The following is a 21,820-nucleotide window of genomic DNA, read 5'->3' on the forward strand; positions in this document are numbered from 1 at the left end:
CAAAACCATAATTATACAGAACAAAGAAAAAATACTAAGAGCTGCAAGAGAAAAAGGCCAAGTAACATATAATGGCAAACCAATTAGAATCACACCTGACTTTTCAAGAGAGACTATGAAACCCAGAAGGCCCTGGACAGATGTCATGCAGACCCTAAGAGAACACAGATGTCAGCCCAGGCTACTATACCCAGCAAAACTCTCAGTCCTCAGAGACGGGGAAAACAAGATATTCAATGACAAAAACAAATTTCAACAATACCTACAAACAAATCCAGCATTACAGAAGATACTAGAAGGGAAAATACAACCCAAGAAAACAAGCTACATTCAAGAAAACACAGGAAATAAATAACCTCACTACAGTAAAACAAAAAGCAACCAAGCACACACTGTATGACCACAGCCAACATCAAATTCAAAGGATCTAACAGCCACTGGTCATTAATCTCTCTCAACATCAATGGACTTAATTCTCCAATAAAAAGACACAGACTAACAGAATGGATGTGTAACCAAAAGCCAGGAAACTGTTGTATACAAGAAACATACCTAAGTCACAAAGATAGACATTACCTGAGAGTAAAGGGATGGAAGAGAGCTTTCCAAGCAGATGCATGCAAGAAGCAAACAGGAGTAGCCATTCTAATATCTGATAAAATAGACTTTCAACCAAAATTAATCAAAAGAGATGGGGAAGGACACTTCATACTCATCAAGGGAAAATTCCACCAAGAACACATCACAATCCTGAACATCTATGCCCCAAATACAAGGGCACCCACATTTGTGAAAGAAACATTGATAAAACTTAAACCACACATAGATCCCCACACACTAATAGTGGGAGACTTCAACACCCCACTCTCAACAAAGGATAGGTCAACTAAACAGAAATTAAACAAAGAAACAATATCTCTAACAGAAGTCATGAATCAAATGGACCTAACAGACATTTACTGAACCTTACACCCAAACACAAAAGATTTTACCTTCTCAGCACCTCATAGAACCTTCTCCAAAATAGACAATATAGTTGGTCACAAAGCAAACCTCAACTGATACAAGAAGATTGAAATAATCCCTTGTATCCTGACTGATCACCAAGGAATAAAGCTGGACCTCAACAGTAACAGAAATAGCAAAAAGCCTACACATATATGGAAACTGAGCAACCTGCTACTAAAAGACAGCTGGGTCAGGGAAGAAATAAAGAAATTAACATCTTCCTCGAACTCAATGAAAATGAAGACACAACATACCCAAACTTGTGGGACACAATGAAAGCAGTGCTAAGAGGAAATTTCATAGCACTAAGTGCCTTCAAGAAGAAATTTGAGATAGCACATTCAAGCAACTTAATGGCTCACTTAAAAACCCTAGAAAAAGAAGAAGCAGACACACTACGAAGGAGCAGACGGCTAGAAATAATCAAACTCAGGGCTGAAATCAATCAATTAGAAAGAAATAAAACAATTCAAAGAATCAAAGAAACCAAGAGCTGGTTCTTTGAGAAAATCAACAAGATAGACAAACCCTTAGCCAAGCTAACTAAAAGGCAGCAAGACACCATCCAAATCAACAAAATCAGAAATCAAAAGGGGGACATAACTACAGACACTGAGGAAATCCAAACAATCATTAGGACTTACTTCAAAAGTCTATATGCCACAAAATTTGAAAATCTAAACGAAATGGACAATTTTCTTGATTGATTTAACTTACCAAAGCTGAATCAGGACCAGGTAAATCAATTAAATAGTCATATGTCCCTCAAAGAAATAGAAGCAGTCATCAAAAGTTTCCCAACCAAAAAAAGCGCAGGACCAGATGGCTTCAGCGTAGAATTCTACCAGACCTTCAAAGAAGAGCTAATTCCAGTTCTCTTCAAACTATTCCACAAAATCGAAACAGAAGCAACATTACCAAACTCATTCTATGAAGCCACCGTCACCTTGGTACCTAAACCTCACAAAGATTCAACAAAGAAAGAGAACTTCAGGCCAATCTCCCTATGAACATTGATGCAAAAATACTTAATAAAATACTTGCAAACTGAATCCAAGAACACATCAAAGATATTATCCACTATGACCAACTAGGCTTCATCCCAGGTATGCAGGGCTGGTTCAATATACGGAAATCCATCAATGTGATCCACCATATTAACAAATTGAAAGAAAAAAACCACATGATAATCTCCCTAGATGCTGAAAAAGCATTTGAGAAAATCCAACATCCATTCATGTTTAAAGTATTGGAGAGCTCAGGGATACAAGGCACATATCTAAACATAGTAAGGGTGATATACAGCAAACATATAGCCCACATCAAACTGAACGGAGAGAAACTTAAAGCAATCCCACTGAAATCAGGGACAAGACAAGGCTACCCACTCTTTTCAGAACATGGTTCTGGAAGTCCTGGCTAGAGCAATAAGACAGTTGAAGGAGATCAAGGGGATACAAATTGGAAAGGAAGAAGTCAAATTATCACTACTTGCAGATGATATGATAGCATATGTGAGTGACCCAAAAACTCTACCAGGGAATTCCTTCAGCAAAGTGGCCGGATACAAAATTAACTCAAAAAAATCAGTAGCCCTCCTGTATACAAAAGACAAAAGAGCTGAGAAAGAAATTAGGGAAACAACACCCTTCACCATAGCCACAAATGATATAAGGTACCTTGGAGTAACCCTAAACAAGGAAGTCAAAGACTTGTATGAAAAAAATTTCAAGTCTCTGAAGAAAGAATTAGAAGAAGATATGAGAAGATGGAAAGATCTCCCATGCTCATGGCTTGGCAAGATTAACATAGTAAAAATGGCCATCTTACCAAAAGCAATCTACAGATTTAATGCAATTCCCATCAAATTACCAACACAATTCTTTATAGACCTGAAAAGAAAAATTCTCAACTTCATATCGAATAACAAGAAACCCACTTGGATACTGAGCTACCATTGGCTACATCCGAGCAGGGGTTCTAGGTTATAGCCATACATGGTCATTGGTTGGAGAAACAGTCTCATAGAAGACCCCTGTGCCCTGGTATATTTGGTCCTTGTGGGGATCCTATCTTCTCCAGGTCAGAGTAACTCCACCTTCTTTCATAGAATTGCCTGCACTCTGCCCAAGGTTTGGTTATGAGTCTCAGCATCTGCTTTATTACACTGCTAGGCAGAGTATTTCAGAGGCCATCTGTGGGGAAATTATTATGCAGTAAAGAATCACACGGTATATACTCACTCATATAAACATACAACATAGAATAAACCCACTAAAATCTGTACATCTAAACATACTAAGCAAAAGAGAAGACCCTTACTAAAATGTTCAATCCCCATCCTGAAAGGCAAAGAGGATGGACATCAGAAGAAGAAAACAGGAAACAACCTTGGAACCTGCCACAGAGGGCCTCTAAAAGCCAGAAGAAAACAGGAAACAACCTAGGAATCTGCCACAGAGGGCCTCTTTAAGCCTCTGCCATGCAGACTGTGAAAGCAGATGCTGAGCCTGATGGCCAACTGATGGGCAGAGTGAATGGAATTTTATGTAAGAAGTGGGAAATAGTAAGAGCTGGAGAGGACAGGAACTCCACAAGGAGAGCAACAGAGCAAGAAAATTTGAAACAGGGAACTTCGCAGAGACTTATACTCCAACCAAGGACTATTCATGGAGATAACCTAGAACCCTGACAATGCAGCCACTTCTGATGAGAACTGATAGACTAAGATCAGAAAGAAGGAGAGGAGGACCTCCCCTATCAGTGGATTTGGGGAGGAGCATGCATGCAGAAAGGGGGGGGGGAGGGTGGGACGGGAGGGGAGGAGGGAGGGACTTATGGGGGATACAAAATGAATAAAGTATAATTAATAAAAGTTAAATAAAAAATTTAAAAAAAGAGTGGAGAGATTTATAACAGTAAAATAACTACCCAATCCATAATTCACTCTGAGGTTAAAGTCAGTCAGAATGACAATTAAATGAGTATTGGGAGAATGCCATAGTATTGTTTGTTGCATATTTTTTTAATGTTGAAATCTGAAATGAAATTTTTATACAATAATAATATATTATCATGGAAATACACATTTACATCTATCTGCAAAATCAAAATCTTGATGAAAAACAGTGTGTTGTTAGGAAAAAAAATTCTAAAGCCATGACTCTGGTTAATGGTAGATGCCACATGCTTCAATGCTGAGATTACATACCATTATCCTAGGGACTATTGACAGCTTTAGAACTCTACAGTGCAGTTAAAATAGCTAAAAACATAAATTAAGATAAAAAGTGGTTTAGCCATCTTTAGGATACCACCATATTATGACAGAAATAGCAAGAAATTTTATTTATTTCCTTAGAATGTTAGTGATTTCTAGTTGTTACATGTAATTCCTATTTTCTTAACAACTTTTTGGTGGATTGTTGAATTCTAGTACATAAAATTAGAACAAAGCTTTTGCTTCTAGCTATTAGCAGAAAGGCAACTAGAAAATATTCTATGGATACTTATAATTGGAAAATAGTTTAAACTATTTGAGTCTTCATGGAAATACAGAAAATCAGAACATACATTAAGTTTATTTTCCAGCTGAAGGCCTCATTAGTAAGGAAGGAAATGAACAAATTGCTTTTAGAAGTCCCACTCTGCACACTCCTACTTATGTAGCTTAGGGCATACTGCTTAAAATTTAATAATCAGTAAAATATAAAATCTATTAATTTCAAGAGAATATTGTTAAAAATAAATGAGTATACCAGATTAAAATACTAGATACTGTCTTTGGATTGTGACAATAGATACTTAAAAAGCTCTTATTTCATTCTATTTTATATTTTCTCTACATATAGTGTACATTGAAATCTCTTTTTGTTGAAAAATAACTCATACAATATACTCTGCTCATGGTAACTACATTCTATTTTCCAAGAAACCATAAATTCCATAATATATTTGACTCACTATAAACCAGTTTCAGTGTTGCAAGATAATTGATCTCATTGTGAATCCCGAGATTGTGAACTATAAAAACCTGTATTTTGTTTGGTGTGGCTCAATCCTAACACACACCTTTAATCCAAGAGCTTTCTGTACACAGGATTTAATAAAGTTAACCCTAGTCAAGAGATGGAACAAGAAACCAGCTGACAAGGATTAAGTAGATAAGAAGGACTTTGAGAGAAAGGTCTTTAAGACAGCATGGAGAAGAAGGAGTTGTTTAGCTCTTTGGTTTTTAGATTTTGGCCTTTTCCTCCCTGGTGTCAGGTGGGCTGAGTTGAGAGACCTTTTCCTTCTATGTCAGCTGAGTATAAAGACCAACTGAGCTTCTTCCTCCTCGGCACAGCGGCCTCATCTTTCTCAGCGGAGACCTAAATGCCTGGGGTATACAGCCCCTCAGACGGAGCCCCAAGCACTTTAGTGGCAGACAAAAGTCAGCAGTACGTGTCCTGGAGTCTCAGATTCACGCAGCGGCTGCACCATCCTCCCAGGGCGCGAATCTGCTAGACACCATACTAGCTCCACAGGATCGCCATCACTGGATGGTACGGCCCGCCCAATCCCACAGTGACAGAGAATATGCTATATACTCATCAAACCAGGCAGAAACGTCATACAACCTGGACACACCAGGCGCTGGGCCTCCCAAGCTTGGAGAGTACAACAAAGAGACCCCAGGACTTCCCAGAAAGCATTGGGACTAGCGACCCAGTCTCCAGTTACAGCGGGACATGGCAGTGGAGCAGCACTGAACTGGCGGGGCACCACAGCCCTCCAGTTTAAGACTAACCAGGGCCAAACCAGAGAACAGAGAGCCTGGTTACCCCATCCGTGCTGAAGTGACCACCCTGAAATCTCCAGCTGCAGCAAGACCTCAGAACCTGGCAGTGGCAGCAGCACAGAACTGGCGGAGCACATCAAAGAAGCAGGGCCAAACCAGAGAGCAGAGAGCCCCCATACCACGATCTCTGCCAAGAGACCTGCCTGTAAGTGAGTGCACCCTTGAGAATCTGCAGTTCCCCAGATCCTGGGTCCTTCTAAATCAGAAGCCAGGCATCGAACCCCCCTCCCACCCACATACCCACTTTGGGAAACAGAGGGGCACTAGGGACATTGAAGTTCCTGCCCTGTGGGCCTGATTGAGGAGTTAAGGCAGTTAATGCCAGAAATTGCACTGCAATCCAGAAATTACGCTGCGATCATCATTAGTGCCTGCGACAGATACAGTGCAGAGCCCCTCCCACACACTCAAGGGTTCAACATTAGCCATCACTCTGTCCCTCGAGAAACACATCCATGCACACTTACACACACAGACACACACACGTGCGCGCACACACACTTGCATTTGCCCGGTTTGTGCATGCGTACTTTCCTCCCACAGGTACAGCTAGTCCTCAGCACACGCTGAGAGTGCTCAGCTTCCTGAAGAACTCTCCAGACACCAGAGAGAGACAGCACCATTCTGATCTGCAGAATCCAAAAAACAAACAGGGAAGGTTTCAGATAAGCCAATGGCCAGGGGTAGGCGAAAGAACACTTCCAACATAAATCAGGACATCATGACTTCACCAGCAAACCCCAAAATCAATGGATACTCCAATTCAGCAGAAGCACAGGAAAATGATTTTAAAGCCATGCTTGCCCAATTATTTGAGGCTCATAAGGAGGAAATGAACAAGTCTTTCAAAGAGATGGCCAGTCAATTGGAGGCAAAGAAAGAAGAAATAGACAATATCCTTAAAGAAACACAGGCAAACATAGACAAACAAATAGATACACAAATAGAGGAAAAATTAGTGGCATATAAGAAGAAAATGAAAAAAAGAAATACAGGCCATTGTAGAGAGACAGGAATCCAAATTCAAACACATGAAAGAAATGGTGCAAGGCATGAAAACAGAATTAGAATCAATAAAGAAAACACAAAATGAGAAAACCCTTGAGCTGGAGAACTTGGAGAAAAGATCAGGAACCACAAAAGTAAGCATCACCAACAGAATACAAGAGATGGAAGAGAGAATCTCTGGAGCTGAAGACACACTTGCAGAAATGGATACCTCTCTCAAAGAAAAAGTAAAATCAGAAAAGTTCCAATCACAAAATATCCAAGAATCAAGGATGCTATGAAAAGACAAAATCTAAGAATAATAGGAATTCATGAAAATGAAGACTCCAGACTCCAAGGTCCGAAAAATATTTTCAAGAAAATCATAGAAGAAAATTTTCCCAACTTAAAGAAAGAGATGTCCATAAATATACAAGAGGCCTACAGAACTCCAAATAGACTAGACCAGAAAAGAAACATATCACGTCACATCATAGTCAAAACACTAAATCTACAGAACAAAGAAAAGATATTAAAAGCAGCAAGGGAAAAGGCCAAGTAACATATGAAGGTAGACCTATCAGAATCACACCAGACTTCTCATCAGAAACTATGAAAGCCAGAAGGGCCTGAGCATGTATCATGGAGACTCTAAGAGATCACAAATGTCAACCCAGACTACTATACCCTGCAAAGCTTTCAATCAACATAGATGGAGAAAACAAACTATTCCATGACAAAACTCAATTTACACAGTATCTACACAGCAAACCATCCCTACAGAAGATACTAGAAGGAAAACTCCAATCCAATGAAAACAAATTCACCCAAGAAAACAGATAATATCCCAACAAAAATGAAAAGAAAACAAGCAATGAAATAGGGTTAGATCAGTGACTCCATTACAAAAGGAACTAACATGCATTGGTCACTATTATCTATCAATATCAATGGACTCAACTCATCAATAAAAAGACACAGGCTAACAGAATGGTTAAGGAAACAGGATCCAACATTCTGTTGTATCCAAGAAACACACCTATGCAACAAAGACAAACACTACCTCAGAGTAAAGGGCTGGAAAACTGTTTTTCAAGCAAATGGTTCCAGAAAACAAGCTGGAGTAGCCATCCTAATATCTAATAAAATAGACTTTCAACCCAAGTTAATCAAAAAAGATAAGGAGGGCCACTATATTCTCATCAAAGGAAAAATCCACCAAGAGGACATCACAATCTTGAATATCTATGCCCCAAATACAAGAGCACTGACATTCGTAAATGAAACATTATTAAAGCTTAAATCATACATTGATCCTAATACCTTAATAGTGGGAGATTTCAACACTCCACTCTCACCAAGGGACAGATCAACTAGACAGACACCAAATAGGGAAATAAAAGCACTCACAGAATCCCTAAATCAAATGGACCTAATAGACATCTACAGATCGTTTCACCCAAACTCAAAAGAGTACACCTTCTTTTCAGCACCGCATGGAACCTTTTCCAAAATAGACCATATAGTGGGTCACAAGGCAAGCCTCAACAAATACAAAAGGATTGAAATAATCCCTTGTATACTATCTGACCACCAACGACTAAAGCTAGACATCAACAACAACAGAAACAACAAAAAGCCGACACACACATGGAAACTCAACACTTACTACTCAATGACAGCTGGGTTAAGGAAGAAATAAAGAAAGAAATTAAAGACTTCCTAGAATTCAATGAAAAGGAAGGCACAACATACCCAAATTTATGGGACACATTGAAAGCAGTGCTCAGAGGAAAATTTATAGCACTAAGTGCCTGCAAGAAGAAATTCGTAACATCACATACAAACAACTTAATGGTCCAACTGAAAACCCTAGAAAAAAAAAAGAAGCAGATACACCCAAGAGGAGCAGACGGCTGGAAATAATCAAACTAAGGGCTGAAATCAATCAACTAGAAACAAATAAAACTATCCAAAGAATCAATGAAACAAAAAGCTGGTTCTTTGAGAAAATCAACAAGATAGACAAACCCTTACCCAAACTAACTAAAAAGCAGAGAGAAACTATCCAGATCAGCAAAATCAGAAATGAAAATGGGGACATAACCACAGACACTGAGGAAATCCAAACAATTATTAGGTCATACTACAAAAGCCTATATGCCACAAAATTTGAAAATCTAAATGAAATGGATAATTTTCTTGAAAGATTCCATGTACCAAAACTAAGTCAAGATCAGGTAGAAAGACTGAATAGCCTTATATCTCCCAAGGAAATCGAAGCAGTCATTAACAGTCTCCCCTCCAAAAAAAGCCCTGGACCAGATGGCTTCAGCGTAGAATTCTACAAGATCTTCAAAGAAGTGCTCACTCCAATTCTCCTCAAGCTATTCCACAAAATAGAAACAGAAGGAACACTACCAAACTCATTCTATGAAGCCACAGTCACCTTAATACCTAAACCACACAAAGACCCAACAAAAAAAGAGAACTTCAGGCCTATCTCTCTTATGAACATTGATGCAAAAATACTCAATAAAATACTTGCAAACCGAATCTGAGAACACATCAAAGATATCATCCACCATGACCAAGTAGGCTTCATCCCAGGCATGCAAGGGTGGTTCAACATACGGAAATCCATCAATGTAATCCACTACATAAACAAACTGAAGGAGAAAAACCACATGATCATCTCCTTAGATGCCGAAAAAGCATTTGACAAAGTCCAACACCCATTCATGTTTAAAGTCTTGGAGAGATCAGGGATACAAGGCACATACCTAAAGATAGTAAAGGCAATATACAGCAAGCCTATAGCTAACATCAAACTCAATGGAGAGAAACTTAAATCAATCCCACTGAAATCAGGGACAAGACAAGGCTGTCCATTGTCCCTATATCTCTTCAACATAGTACTTGAAGTCCTAGCCAGAGCAATAAGACAACTAAAGGAGATCAAGGGGATACAATTCGGAAAGGAAGAGGTCAAAGTGTCACTATTTGCAGATGATATGACAGTATACATGAGCGACCCCAAAAATTCAACCAGAGAACTCCTTCAGCTGATAAACACCTTCAGCAAAGTGGCAGGATACAAAATCAAGTAAAAAAAAATCAGAAGCCCTCCTATATACCAAAGACAAAAAGGCTGAGAAAGAAATTAGGGAAACAACACCCTTCACAATAGCCACTAATAACATAAAGTACTTTGGTGTGACTCTAACCAAGCAAGTGAAAGACCTGTTTGAGAAAAACTTCAAGTCTCTGAAGAAAGAAATCGAAGAAGATATCAGAAGATGGAAAGATCTCCCGTGCTCATGGATTGGTAGGATTAACATTGTGAAAATGGCCATACTGCCAAAAGCAGTCTACAGATTCAATGCAATTGCCATCAAAATACCAACTCAATTCTTTACAGACCTTGAAAAAATTCTCAGCTTCATATGGAGAAACAAAAACCCAGAATCTCCAAAATGATCCTGTACTACAACAGATCATCTGGAGGTATCTCCATCCCTGATCTCAAGCTGTACTACAGGGCAACAGTAATAAAAACTGCATGGTATTGACATAGAAACAGAAAGGAGGATCAATGGAACCGCATACAAGACCCAGAAATAAATCCACACACCTATGAATACTCAATATTTGACAAAGAAGCCAAATCCATTCAATGGAAAAAAGACAGCATCTTCAACAAATGGTGCTGGACCAACTGGATGTCTACATGCAGAAAAATGAAAATAGATCCATATTTATCACCCTGCACAAAACTAAAGTCAAAGTGGATCAAGGACCTCAACATAACACCAGATACCCTAAATCAATTGGAAAAAAAAGTGGGGAACAGCCTAGAACTCATTGGCACAGGAGACAACTTCCTGAACAGAACACCAACAGCACAGGCTCTAAGAGCAACAATCAATAAATGGGACCTCATGAAACTGAAAAGTTTCTGTAAAGCAAAGGACACCATCATCAAAACAAAGCGACTGCCTACAGATTGGGAAAGAATCTTCACTAACCCTTTATCTGACAGAGGACTAATATCCAGTATATACAAAGAACTAAAGAAGCTGAAAAGCAGCAAACCAAATAATCCACTTAAAAAATGGGGAACAGAGCTAAACAGAGAATTCTCGACAGAGGAATATCGAATGGCAGAAAAACACTTAAAGAAATGCTCATCCTCATTAGCCATCAGGGAAATGCAAATCAAAACGACCCTGAGATAACACCTTACACCCATCAGAATGGCCAAGATGAAAACTCAAGCGATAACACATGCTGGAGATGTTGTGGAGAAAGGGGAACCCTCCTCCACTGCTGGTGGGAATGTAAACTGGTACAATCACTCTGGAAAGCTATCTGGCGCTTTCTAAGACAATTAGGAATAGTGCTTCCTCAAGACTCAGCTATACCACTGCTAGGTATATACCCAAAGTTCATGCAAGTACACAAAAGGGATACTTGCGCAACCATGTTTATAGCAGCTTTATTTGTAATAGCCAGAACCTGGAAACAACCCAGATGTCCATCAACGGTGGAATGGGTACAGAAATTGTGGTATTTTTACACAATGGAATACTACTTAGCAATCAAAAAGGAGGAAATCATGAAATTTGCAGGCAAATGGTGGGATCTAGAAAAGATCATTCTGAGTGAAATATCCCAGAAGGAGAAAGACAAACATGGGATATACTCACTTATATAGACCTATAAGATATGATAAACATAATGAAATCTATACACCTAAAAAAGATAATCAATTGAGCGGACATGGGGTAAGATGATCAATCCTCATTTAGAAAGACAGATGGGATGGGCATTGCATGTATGACAGGAGTCTACTGAGCGCATCTGAAAGACTCTAACTAGCAGTGTTTTCAAAGCAAAGACTCATGACCAAACCTTTGGCAGAGTACAGGGAATCATAAGAAAGAAGGGGAGTTAGTCTGATGGGGAAAGGATAGGAGCTCCACAAGGTCCAAATATATCTGGGCACAGGGTCTTTTCTGAGACTGACATTCAACCAAAGACCATGTATGGATATAACCTAGAACCTCCACTCAGATGTAGCCTGTGGTAGCTCAGTAACCAATTGGTTTCCCAAAGTGAGGGGAACAAGGACTATTTCTAACAGGAACTCAATGACTGGCTCTTTGGCCTCCCCACCCCCGAAGGAAGGAGCAGTCCTGTTAGGCCACAGAGGAGGGCTTTGCAGCCAGTCCTGAAGATACCTGATAAAACAGGATCAGATGAATGGGGAGGAGGTCCCCCCTATCAGTGGACTTGGAAAGGGGCAGGGTGGAGATGAGGGAGGGAGGGAGGGGCTGGGAGGGAATGAGGGATCGGGACATGGCTGGGATACAGAGTTAATAAAATGTAACTGATAAAAAAATAATAATAAAATAAAAAAAATAAAAATAAAAAAATATCAACTGAGTGCTTTTTTCCGTTGCTTTGAGCAAGGTTTCACCCCAGCATCTTGGTTTTCATTGGTAAACATCGAACAGTTAGGATTTCCATTTTTTAAAACATTTCAACTAAAATATTGTATGAATAATAAATTCTCATAATAATAAAACACTTCTCATAATAAAACACTCAGAAAATGTGGATTTGAAATCTCATACTGAAATGAATGCAAAGAGAATTGAAAGACACAAAGAGAAATTTATTGTGAAAAATAACTATGAGTGTTAAATTGGTTAAAGTGATTTCCGGAAGAGAATAGACTAGACTCCTTTTATTTGCTTGGTATTCCAGAGGGATAAATTATGCCTTCACTCTGATACAAGGGCAGAGATTTCTGTCTTTCATCAATAGAATCACACTGATGACTGTCCAAAATGCAGCCCTCTTCTAATCTTATGAAAAGAGTTTGCCTTTTTTCACATAAACCTGGAGTAATGTTTATTACTGTTATTCAGCCAAATTAAGAATAAAACATTTTAATGCTGATTTTTTTATTCTGATTAGTATAAAATGAATAAATTATTTATTTGTCTGAGGAAATAAAACCATGGGATATTTGAGGAAAAGACACAGTAGAGAATTCTCTATTCAGCAAAAGCAATTAAACTATGCCTCTCCTTGAAAAATAACCAAGCAAAACAACAACAACAAAAAAACCAGAATGTCAGTAGAATCAACTTTTCCTGAATTTAGGAAGCTAACCAGTGAAACAACACTCTAAAGAGTATTTATTCTGTTAAAACTTTTTAATCGTGGTTGGAAAAGTAAAGTCTAGAATTTTAACAGAATTTATTCCGGTTCTTCCCCTTCCCCAGCTCTGTTATTGCCTTGGAACTAGCACACCTCAGCATGAGAAAATCCAGCAGCCTGGCAGGCACTGTTGGGGCAAATGCCTCACAGTCTCTTCTTGAAGATTTGTCATTTTTTAACTGTCTGGAATTTCCCAGAAGAATTCATGTGCTAATTTGTCTTTATTTGACCCAGCTCAGAGCTTACTCAGGAAAAAAAATGCAGAACATTTGTTAAGGACAAATGAGAACGTGGAAAATCACATGCATACTCGGGGCTATGTACATGCTCAGCAAAGGCATGAAGAGGTCATATGCTTTGACTTCCTGATGACTACTATACTCAGCTCAAGCAAAATATTAATGATCAGGCAGATTGTCACATGTCTGCATGAGTCTTGAATGTGCACCTTCACACACAAAACTCATGAGTAGAGGTTGGGAAACTTTCTGCCTCTAGCAATAACAAAACCTTCTGCTGAATCATTAAGGGACTGCCAACTTAACCAAGCCAACATTTTGCTACCACATTTGGCAAAGAACAGGGACTTCCCGGAATCAGTTCAGAAAACCTATTAACATCCAACAGTAACAACAGCAAGTGTCACTAAGGAGAAGAAATGGAAAGAAGCAGAATCTGACTTTTAATGCTGAGGCATTACATTATTTTAAACTCCCATTCTCAAAAATAAAAAAATTACAGAATATGCACATGGAATGAATGTGATGTACAGACATACATGAAGCCATGAATAAATATACACAAATTAAAAATAAAATAATGAAGAATTTATTATCCAGGAATAAAATAGAAAGTGAGACTTCCTCCCAAAAAAATCTACTAGAAGAATTTGCCAGTTGGTCTTACTTTTCAGTAAGACCTTATTCTTCAGATAGAATTATCCAGCCTTCAGCCACAGATTCTTATCCACAGTAATAAAAAAGAACACTTCTCTGCATGATTACACAAGTAAGCACAAGTAAGGCTATTAATGCATATTCCATGCAAATGTTTTTCTCATGTTTTAAAAAGATTGCATGAACCAATATATAAACTTATCTAGAGCATGCATGTGCCAAGATATCAAGTGAGAACAGTGGTCCAAAGATGGGAGAGAGAAGGAGTTTCATGTCAGCAGAGGTTTTTAGTAATGTGTAAATTATATTATTGCTAATGCCAAGTAGATTGGTATAAATGTAGAAGATACCACTGTAGCCTTCAGAGATGCCACAAAGAAAGGGTTTGAAAAAAATACAAAATAGAGAAGGGAGAATAGAGACGGTATATCTGAAAAATATTTAAATCAGAAAGATGACAGCAAGGGGAACATAGAAAGATATATGAATTATAAGATGTATGGGGAATAGTAAAACTCTACATATAGCTTGTATATTAACTGTTAGTAACAATAAACATAAACAAACTAATACTTGGATCAAAGCAGAAATGGAAAAACTAGACAAGAACGGTGCACCAGCCACATATCCTTTTACCAGGACACACTTTGGGTGGAAATACAATTATACAGAAAGAAAAGGAGCAGATGAACTAAATAGTATTTGCCTAGCAGAACTGGAGTGGTCATACTGCTTCAAAAATATGCTAACGAGAAAATCTTTACTGGAAAACATTATGTTTTAACTTAAAATGTTCATTATTCATCAAAACATACAATTAAGAATATGTCAGCTTAACAACAGAACTCTAGTTAGCAGATTTGAAGAAAAATGATAAGTGAAGGCAGAATTTTTGTACTAATAATCACAGTTTTGAAATCAAACTCAGCAATTGATGAAACAAGTAGATAGAAATTAAAGCAGAAAACAGAAGAATCAAAAAATGCCATGAGACATTTTGAATTAAATACTACCTGGAGAAATATCTACCCAACAGTGTAAAAAATTCCTTTAAATTATACATACAATATTGCCCACATTAGAACAACAACAACAATAAAATAAGATGCAAAAAAAAAAACATTTTCAAGTTAGAAGTATTGAAATTATATAAGCCATAATCTTTGATAACAGTAGGATAGAATTAAAAATAACATAATTATGAAAATTTCTTAAACATATAAAACCTACATAATACATTTTTAAGTAAGCAAAGGTCAAGGAAGAAAAAAGATGGTTTTCCACCTGTGGATTGATATCCTTACAGGATTCTTATATCAGATATCTTGCCTATCAAATATTTATATTATAATTAATAACGGTAGCAAAATTTATGTTATTAAGTAGCAATAAAATAATTTATGACTGTATTCAATAATAATGCCTGTGTTCAAATAGGATAATAAGATTTTGTAACTTAGTATTTAACTTTTAGATTTTAGAAAAATGTTAAGCTAAAAGACATAGGAAACTAAAGCATATAGTGAAGAACAAAACATAACTAAACAGACTAGAATACAAAGTAGTAAAAAAAATAAGGTCAAAATTTAGTTTTGGATAAAATTAATGAAATCTACAAACTTAAAGCTAAAAGGCCGGTGCAGAGGAAAGAATATGATCAAAATACATACTATGAAAAATATTGTAAATTAAAAAATCAAATGGCCATGGTAAGCTAAATAGTTTTTATTCATATTCATAGTTTTTGATGCTGAAAATAGTGTAATGATATTCAGAGAGGAGCATCTTGGAGATAATGTAATAGTGGTTGAGTTGGCATGATGAGATTAACTGTCATTGAAGAGCATTCCCTTCACAGCACTTTGCTTTTCTACTATGTGATGATACAAGCAGAAAACACTAATCTGCCATCCAGAAGTGGGCTCTTACCATAACCTACCAATTCTGATATCCTGTTGTCAGAATTCCAACCTTCAGAAATATGGAAGATGTGTGCACTTGATAGAGTAAATTGTGTGAATTTTGTCATAATAGCCTGAAGTGGCTAAGAATAACACTTATACATACAGAGAGAGAGAGAGAGAAAGAGAGAGAGAGGGAAGGAGGGAGAGGGAGACAGAGACAGGGAGAGAGAGACCGAGATGGAGATAGGGATGGAGGCAGAGATGGAGGTGGAAAGAGACACAAAGGCAGAGAGAAACACAGAGGAAGGTACTATAACACAGAGTAAGGTAGAAGGCAACCATAGAGACCTTCTGAAAAGAAACAAAGTAACACTTATTAATTAAAAGACCTTTCTAAAGAAAATCAGATAGGCGTTCATAAGAACAGTGATAAAAGTCATAATTTGAAACTCCTCAAAAATGCCATACATTAATTACTTTATTGTTGATTTGTGTCTAAAATTTAGAGAATTAATATTACGCCTTCACAGACTTCTCCAAAATAAAAAAATACAATAAATAAAAGAACAATACATTTGATGCAACCAATATATCATTAATAAAAAAAAATGTACCTCATATGAGAAAAACATACACTTCAGTGTCCCTTATGAAACAAATACAACACATAAGCTAGGTTTTTCTACTCTTCTTGTTAGAATTACTTCAGAAATGCCCAGTTATTTTACCACATGACTCTTGGGCAATGTGACACACAATAACCTTATGAGCCATAAAACACAATCATTACAGATCAACAAACCTAAAAATGGACAAAATATAACACATGAAAACACTCAGTAAACTAGAAATAATGTTGATTTATTCAGCCTCATATAAGGCTCAAAGAATACTCCTCCTAAAAGCAAGAAAAGTCAGAGATTCTGGCTAAAAATATGCGTGTTGTATCTTATAAAGGAAATTCTAGCAATGTTAATTTAAAAGGAAAGAGATATATATAGCACTCATAAAACAGTCTCTACTTTCATTTGTCGTGCTCTTACAGGTAGGAACTACTAAGGAAGTCATAGGAATATCACAGGGTAGATTTAACAAGGTTGCAAGAGACAATGTGAATAAACTAGTAGTATTTAAGAACAATCATAAGGAAAAATACGAAATTCAAATGAAGCCATTTTGTTTTATAAAAAATTATGTCAAACATATTTGACAATAGACATGCAAGACTTAGGCACTGATACCATAAAGCATTATCTAAGGAAATCACAAAATGTTACGTAAATATACTGTGTGCTCATGAGATAGAAGCATTAATGTCAGAAGGTTGCTCCACTACCCTACCCAAACTGTGCTTCCTGATCACTTTAAGACATACTGATATCCTAAAGGCTTTTATTGCAGAAACTGATAAGCTGGTTTTAAAATTCAGATGGAAAAGCAAGAACCTATAAGAATAAAACTAATCTTTTTTTTAATTTTTTTATTTTTTTATCAGTTACATTTTATTAACTCTGTATCCCAGCCGTGTCCCCATCTTGAAAAGAAATTCAGAATAAGACTCCCTTTCCTAGCTTAATACTTTCAAAGCTACAGGAATCAAGAATGTGTGTAAATTGTATGAGAATAAAAATATATTAACACTGGATTGGCACCTTAAAACCCATAAAATAAGAACAGCACAGCTTAATAATTGAGCCAAGTCAGTTTAATGGGAGAAAAACAAAACTCTGCAACAAGTAGGAATGACAACATAGATATTCACATGCAACAAGTTAACATGGATTACCTAATATCTACCATCTATCTATCTATCCATCTATCTATCTATCTATCTATCCATCTATCTATCTATCATCTATCTATCTATCATCTCTACCTATCACATCTATTTCCTATGTATCTATGGTAACAAAAAAGTCAATGCATATGCTAAATGATGAATGGGGAGGAGGTCCCCCCTATCAGTGGACTTGGAAAGGGGCACGGTGGAGATGAGGGAGGGAGGGAAGGACTGGGAGGGAATGAGGGATCGGGACACGGCTGGGATACAGAGTTAATAAAATGTAACTGATAAAAAAATAAAAATAAAAATAAATAAAAAAAGAGAGATAAATATTCCTTAGCCTAAAATGATTTTGTGCAGATATAACATCAAAAGCTCAGAACAACAACAACAAAAACAAAGTTCAAAATATTTGTCCATCAGTGGGTCCTAAGACTGGGCACATCTGTAATTCCAGGCATTGAGAGGCAGGGGCAAAAGGATTAAAATGATTAATGGGAAGTCAAATGTCTCCTTGATTTCACACACACACACACATATATGTATATATACTTGAACAAAGCATGCTCAGTTTGTACAATGTTACTTGTATGTATGTTACTTATATGTATGTATGTATGTATGTTTTTAGGGATGAACATTTGGTATTGGACAATCAATTGGTGAGTTCTTCCTTGGAAAACACTACTTCTCCCACGATCTCACCAGTCTTGGTTGCTTGAAGTTTTTTGTATAGAGTTGAAGCTTCCTGCTCTTTTCCTCATACACTTTGGCACTTATATATTTTATTGTTTTGTTTTTCAGCTCATGTATAGACAGAAAAAATTTATGGATATAGCTTCTGACATTCCTAGGAGACACAACATCATAGAAGATTTCTTGGTCCTCTGGCTCTTAAGTCTTTCTACACCTTCATTTAACATGTTCCCTGAACCTCAGATGTGGGTGTTATTTTGTAGATACATATATTGGAATTGTGCTCAACAACTCTGAATTTGATTGGTTATTGTGTTTCTGCAACTGTCTCTGCTTCAAAGATCAATTTGCTTCATGAGGAATGAGAATCGCACTTATCTATGGGTATAAAAGCAAAAATTTAGGAACATAGCCAGGGATTATGTTGGTTTGTTAAATTGGCAACTGTAGGTTCTTCTTTGAGATCTATGACTTCAGAATCCCTGATTAGTTGGTAGGTTCACAATACCTGGCTTGAATTCCTTTTGTTGAGTTGGTCCTAAGTCCAGTAAGAGAGCTGTTGCTTACACATGGCTCTCTTACACCCTTGGAGTTATCATGCTTTGCGGGCCATTGATGTAGATCATGAATTTCATAGCTCAGTAAAATTGTTGGATGCTTACTTCCTTTGGAACGTTACAAGGCACCTTCTGGTACCATGAATGTTAGGTCTCACTGAGAAGAAAGTCAGGTCATTTTCATCTTAGAGGTATCTGGGACATGTTTCTGAAGTGCCTGGTGTTTTCAGCAATAAAGATCTATCCTCCATCTTTGGGGAGGCAAACAAGTGATATAGCAATATTTTGCGAGTTTCCCAAACAAACCTGGACAGCAAATGAAAAAGCAGCTTCTAATGCTTGATTTTGGGATTTCTAATAGATGTCTCTGACCCCTGGAAGAAAACATTGTCAGTTTACACAAGAAAATTTCATTTTAAATACATATGTGTACTCAACAAGCTCTGAATTGTCTTCACGTTTCTCATAATTTTTATGTTCGGGTTCTCTCGGGCATCTCTCAAGTATTTATTCTCTTTAAATTTTTCCCCTTATTTTCAATGAGCTGTTTCTTTGTGTCTTCTTTAAATTACCTGAATTCTTTGACAATGTTCAGATTGTTTATGGGTCTCATCTAGACAATTCTCATTGGCAAACTTTTCTATGAAACTTGGTGGTTTTAGAGAGAAAATACTGGCCTATTCTTTTATACTGTTTGTATTTTTTCAATGAGATCTGTAGACTTCTTTTGTTCTATGTCTGAGGTGTATGGAACAGGTTGGAACAGAAAAGATGAAATATAGGCACATTATATATAGAGGTTTGATACAACTCAGGTGGAATGAAGTCACCTGGACAAAGGGGACTGGTCTGGTATATGGGATGTGCCTCTTGTTCTACCCTGGAGTATGGAAATAGAACTGGCTGGGTAAAAATGGGTGAGAGGCTTGAAAGATGTAGGAGGAGTTTGTGGGCTGTGATTTTGGCAGGTTGAGTCCTGCTGGAAACCTAGAAACTGGTTGTGGTGCAAATCAGGGGTGGGTGACGGGTGTCAGATTTGGTCAGGAAAGTGGATGTGACATCTGGCTAGACATAAGGGGTTGGAAAGGTTGCCTGGATAGGACTATCAGGGAGCCTATCTATGTTAGACTTAAATGAATGGAAAGATCAGATCAATGAATAAATTGTAACAAGCCCTTTGTACAATGAGAAAGATACTAGAAATATAAAATACCACAAATGGTATGCCCATAAGCAAAAGTAGATTAATTAACCAGAGCTTTAGAAAAAATTATGGAAAAAGGTTACTGTTGGTAGCTATGAGATCACTTTATGTGATCTAAATATATTTGGATATTTATAGTTGCTATGAATGTACAACTCTATACATACTGAAAAGCGCTAAAATGCAAACTTTAAAACGACCAACTTCATGATATAGTTTTATTTAAATAAAATAGAACAGAATGTCAAATTCTGATTTAAATTTATTTTGCAATTCTGGTACCTTCTTTTTTCCCTAATAGTTTGAATTTATCTACCAAAAATGATCTTGGCGGATTTTAATTAAAGTTGCATTAAACCTAAAAATGGTTAAGCTCTTTTAAAAACTGACTCTAAATCTACAATACTGAAGCTGGTGTGTTACTGAAGCAAAGTTCAGCTTGGAGATCAGAAAGGGGGAACAGGGAGATGAGTGAGGAGTGTTCATGGCAGAAAAAAACCTAATGAGAGATTTATGAAGCTCCCACACACGATCCTGCTACCTTCCAAGCTAATTTTAGCAATAAAAATAAGGTATCAAAATGACTTTGACAAAAATAATGAATTTGTGAAATAGGAATAGCTTTCTCACTGAAGGCTAGACACTGACATTTCTAGACACAGGAATTAATTGTTATAGGAGAGAACAATATTCATTTCCTATGCTCATAACAAGATCCACCAGCTCCACATTACACACTCATTTGTTTGAAAGTTGTTGATTTAGCAGTCTTAGATGTTCCTTTATTTTTGTGGTGGTAAAGAAGTTTCAGCAAAAGTCCCTTCATTTTAACCAGAGTACAATTTGTTACATTTGAGCAATTTTTATATACTTTCCACATGACTTTGTGTTGTCCTTTCAACAATCTTTCTACTTTGAGACACCTTTCTTCTGGGTTTTAGTTTGGGTGACTTAAAGAACAAGTAACACAGGGATTTTATTCAGGAATGTGAGTTCAGTCTGTGTTCAATACAGTGTCTTGTGGGCTTTTATTTTTAAATTGCTTTTAAATCATATAGAAAGAGAACAGAACAAAGAAAAGTCTCTGTGGTAAGGATTTCATGAAAAGATTATTTTCCCCAAGAGCTTTAAAAAATCAAGCACACACACCACACACACATACACCACACATACACACAATCATCAAGGTCAATGTACTGCTCTTTCAGGGTTATTTTAAAGCGTCCTCCTTTGAATGGCTTAAAGATTCTTCAGCAATTGCAAGCTCTGCTTGTTAAACAGAATGTTTATATCATCCTGTTACTCTTTGGCTCTGCTGGTTCACCGATTAAAATAGGCTCACTCGCAGGACGTTAATCGCTGATAGGAAATAGCAAAACAGATGGAGAAGTAATGATGAGTAAAAATAGAGCCTTTCCTCCAACAGATCTTTTAACAGATAAAAGTCAACTGAAAAACAGAAGCCATCAGTGAAACCTAGTCTGGATCTCTACACACTGCCCCGAAGTGACAAATCACATAATGACAGGGATCTGTTTGCGCCCAGAGCAAGGGCTTAAGCTGGGCTTCCAGTATTTTCTATTATCGGTGGCTTTTCCCTTGCCACCTCCATCTACTTGGCAAAGCCACTGGAATCTCTGACTGGAACTCTGAATGAACACTCTCCTTGTTTGAATCCCGCTGATCCCCTGACTGTAACTGGATCAGCTGACAT

The sequence above is a fragment of the Meriones unguiculatus genome, chromosome 19 (assembly GCF_030254825.1).
Source record: "Meriones unguiculatus strain TT.TT164.6M chromosome 19, Bangor_MerUng_6.1, whole genome shotgun sequence".
NCBI lineage: Eukaryota > Metazoa > Chordata > Mammalia > Rodentia > Muridae > Meriones > Meriones unguiculatus.